Genomic DNA, 4,628 nt, shown 5'->3' with positions numbered 1-4,628 from the left:
AGTTATACGTGCTGCTGGAGGACTTGATCAACCAAGGCTCAAAGCTTTACAGTTGGGATTTGTCTTTGTTTGATTGGTCTGCTGTCGGTTTTGCACCCCTGGCCGTCATATTCTACTGACGTGCAAACAACTGCTAGTGTGATGATGCGATTATTCGTCAGGAAGATGTCAAATAAGCTAAGCTAGCTGTTTATATTTTTTCTCAACGCGGAAGGGGTGGTCAGAGGGCCAAGGTTCAAGAGTCAAAAGTGACATATTATACCAGCAGGTGTGAGTGTGATTAGCCGTTACAAGCCGTTTTCAAAATCTGCCTCTTCTGAAATCACAAGTGATTGTGTCCAACTAGATGTATATGGTATGTCTATCAGACAACCAGCCAAACCGGTGGACTGTAGCAAACATTGCTCATCTATCCTTCATACCTCTAGGTGGAAGGCCCACTTGTGATGTCAGAAGAGGCAGATTTTCAAAGCAACGGCTAATCACACTCAGACCTGGTGGTATAATATGTCACCTTAAATGCAGACCAAATCCTGTGTTGCAGAGTTCAGCGCAGACTGCTGCGGTTTGGTGGGAGTGTCACTTCCATGGCCCATTTGTGTGATGTCATGTTACGCATTATCAACACACAACGCCAAGTGGCTGCACAGCAATTCACTTCTTTTAACTTTGAGGTTGACCACTTCTTTGAAAATGTCAGAATGCTACAATGCTGACTCGAGATCCAATATTCAGCAGTCTTGTTTGTCACATACATATACAAGAAAGGCAGTTAAATGAAAAATGGCAGTGCCTGCAGAAATTGTGCAAAGAATTTTTTTTTTTTGCAAAAAACAACAAATAGAGGTATTCTGTACAGTAAAATGAATAATGCTATCTCTAAATGGAAACAAGGTTGTCCTTCCCACGGGCTCCTGCGGGATTGACCCCAGCAGCGTGATGTCGGCTTAAGTTTCTCCAAAAGTGGATTGTGTTTCTAATTCTATCTACACACCGCTGCACTTTTTGTGCCCCCCCCACGCTGCCCCCCATTGCGTAGCTTACCACGCACTACCCCCATTGAAATGAACGGTTGTACAAGGTTGCGACGCAACGCCTGATTCAGACTGACAAACAATTCAGGCATTGCATTGATAGCCACAGACTGCTGCAGTGATGGAGGGGTGTCACTTCATGGCCCATTTGTGTGACGTCATGTTAACTATTGAAGGCCATTAGGGCAAATTACGTCTTAGAAATGTCCGAGACCAAATTTTGTGTGTCCAAGGTGACATATTATACCGCCAGGTGTGAGTGTGATTAGCCGTTACAACCCTTATCACACTCACACCTTGTTGTGCAATATGTCACCTTTAACACGTAGTTTGGTCTTGTTAACAAATCATATGTTGATGTGATAATGCAACAAAAAGCTGACATGTTAGGTCTCATTTTGGCATGTTAACACACAAATGGTCTGTTTCAGCCAACGGGTTGTTCCATTCTTCCATTCTTGTTCCATTCATGTATTACTTTATATGGATGTTCAGAACACTACAGCATAAAACTAGCGCTGTATCTCACCTTGCCATGGCTACTTGGATTGCTTCCTCATCATCCGATTTTGCTAGTGTAATGCATTCCATAAATGTGCGGTTTCATAAGACAAATTGTGCAGTGACTCAGCAAAAACATCTCCTTTTAACGTGCTTTGCGTGTCAGGGTTCCTTTAGTATCATGAAGACACTCATTACTGCATAAATCTAACACCTACACCGTAAGGACCTTAGTCCTTTACATGTTACAAGGTACAAACTATTTTTTTGTCATTCTACAACGTAGCAAGATGCAGTCCCATTGGCTACTTTGTTACCCATTCGATTATGGAGGATGAATTTAAAGGTGACTATTCAGATAACGGCAAAAGTCACTAAAAATATGAAGGCATACATACTGTAAATGTATTGATAGGCAGTATGCAACTTTATGTATACTATTTCCTGTGCTTCTATGGACATAATTACTTATTGCCTAATGTCATCTTATGTTACGACGCACACATAAACATGCACACAAAGTTAACAGGGAAATGCAGAGTAACAGCTCGAGGTATTATTCAATGTACACACTATATCTAGGTTCAGTGATTGTTTAGGATGTTTCGTTAGTTAGTCAAACTGCTATGGGCATTTTTCATGCTCACTTGCGCTTTTGAGGGATTACAATCGATTTGGCTATATTCTGTTTGAGGAATAACCAAAATGATTAATTGAATACAATCCGTATTCCAAACAAGTGGAGCATGAGCTACATTTTTGTCTAAATCACTTCAGTCATTTACTTGTTTAAAAGTAAATGATTTAGCCTGCTGCCTGCCTTTACTCCAGACAATAGTGCACTTGATGACATAACAACGTTACATGTTGCAGCTGAGCTGCCCTAACCCCCCCCCCCCCCCCCCCCCCCCCATGTGTGATGCAATGAGTAGGTGACTTAGGGGTCAAGGCGACTAACAAGTGAGCTATAGACCTGGGGTCTCTTTTATATCAAAGAGGATCTCAAAGGACATATGCGATAATCAATTTGGGGGCTCCAGCCCTACAAGAAGTGACTCAGCAAATGCTCCAATGCTCGCTTGCGAGATTGTAAGCTTAAGTTCTTCCCAGACCTAACCACTATCATGTGTGCATATCATATGCACATCTGACATCAGACCTCTATTACATAACCAAAAAAACATGTGGGCAAAATGCACATTCACATCTTTTAATACAATAAGGGGCATGGTGTGGGCTCCTTTTAACCTTTGACACCAGACTTCAAAAACATGTTCACAGATGTGATTACACGCCTTAGGGCAAGGACATTTGATGGTGCTTTGTGAACCTTACCCGTAACACTAGAGCCCCCAAATGCGTATTCTAGTAGACCTTAATGAATTGATTCATATTAAAGAGAGGTCTCTATCTTATTAACAAATTTGTGTTTTTTGACATCTTAGGGAGTAATACCTCTCAGGGAGGTATTACTTATTATTATTATCACTCCCGGTTGTGCCTGGAACCACCAAATTGATAATCCTTTCATATCCAAAAGACCCCATGCCTTTAGCTCATTCCCAAGTGAACTAGACACCTGGATCCCCCATCAATTCCGTCACTTCCAGTTGGGGTAGAGCTTCTAAATCTAAACATATCATTTTAGTTTGAGTTCTAGGTTGAATCCCTCATTCATATCAAAGTTGTCAATGGGTGTACAACGCTAGGCTATAATTTGCGACCATAAAGGGGGGCCTGGCTGTCACCTGTTACCTTAGGTAACTTTAGGTTCTCTTCTGATCAATGGCTCTAGTTGCCACTATGATCAGATCTACATCTTACTGGCTGTTTGCTGGTACTTATGTTTTGGGAGTTGTCTATGTCACTCTTAAAGTACTAGAGAACTTGTTCATTTTTCCAGCATGTAACCAGTTTGTTCTTGAAACAATTGACACTTTGTGCGTTCACCACTTCTGAGGGTAGGTTGTTCCATATGTTGGTCACTCTCACACACACACTCAAGTTTTTCCTTATTGAGTTTTGGGTCTTTGGGTTGTTAGTTTGTACTGGTACCCCCTTCATCTTATGCAGTGGGTCACAGGTCTGCTACTCTCGGATAGTGGGCCACGGTAACTTGTCCTTTTGACATACACAACACATTAATGGAGTATACACACACAATTTAGGAGCTTACTAGAGACTCCCACACTCCCACACATAATAATGTGGCCTTTCATATTTCTAAGACGTTATTTCCACTTATGGCCTTCCATAGGAGAGGAAAACACAGAGGCTATCAGTCTCTCTGCCATCTTCACAGTAGCTCTGCAAACAGTGGAACGCTATAATGCTGACATTGCATGTTGAACAAGTCTGATGTAAGAACTCTTCTTCCCTTGGCCATTGTCTGTTCTGATCGCCGGCTCACGTGATTGGCCACCACTGTTTGAGGTCAGGTTATGGTTCTCCAAAGTTGATTCTGTTCCAACCTGTCACCCTAGATCACATTAACGCATATACTAGGTTACTTTTGGACTTCAGCTGAAAGACATCTCTGCTGTACCTGTTCACTGATTTGTACTGTGATGTTGTACCAATAACTTAGTATTGCAAAACAGCTCTAATACATCTCTGTACCTGTTCACTCTTCACTGTATATTACACTGTATTGTTGTTGTGATACTAAATTAATGCTGAACTCTAAGTTGCCCATACAACTTGCATAATAACTTGATTTGTATTTTCGATGTTTAACCTTTTCAGAGTATTGAAGATACGATTTTGCTACTTGGTTTTCCTTTGTTTCATTTAACTACTTTGGCAATCTAAATGTTTATTTTACAACCTTCACATATTATTCAAACGTTAACATTGGACGGGTTATCGAAGGAGGTAGAGCGGGGTGATTCTAAATCTGAAGGCTTCAAGTTTGTTCCTTTTGAATAAAAGTGTCTCAACCCTAAATGTAAATGCATCCTGGGGTAAAATAAAAAAGACGAAGTATCCTGAAGGGAGGAGCAACTGGTAGCGACCCTGCCCTCGCTATCCTCACCCAATCATGTTACTCCTTGTGTGCACGTGACCCGAGGACCAGCGCTGCTGGTCCTCGGG

This window comes from Gadus morhua, chromosome 4 (assembly GCF_902167405.1).
Source record: "Gadus morhua chromosome 4, gadMor3.0, whole genome shotgun sequence".
NCBI lineage: Eukaryota > Metazoa > Chordata > Actinopteri > Gadiformes > Gadidae > Gadus > Gadus morhua.
The sequence above is the reverse complement of the archived record's forward strand: the minus strand, read 5'-3'. Positions refer to the sequence as shown.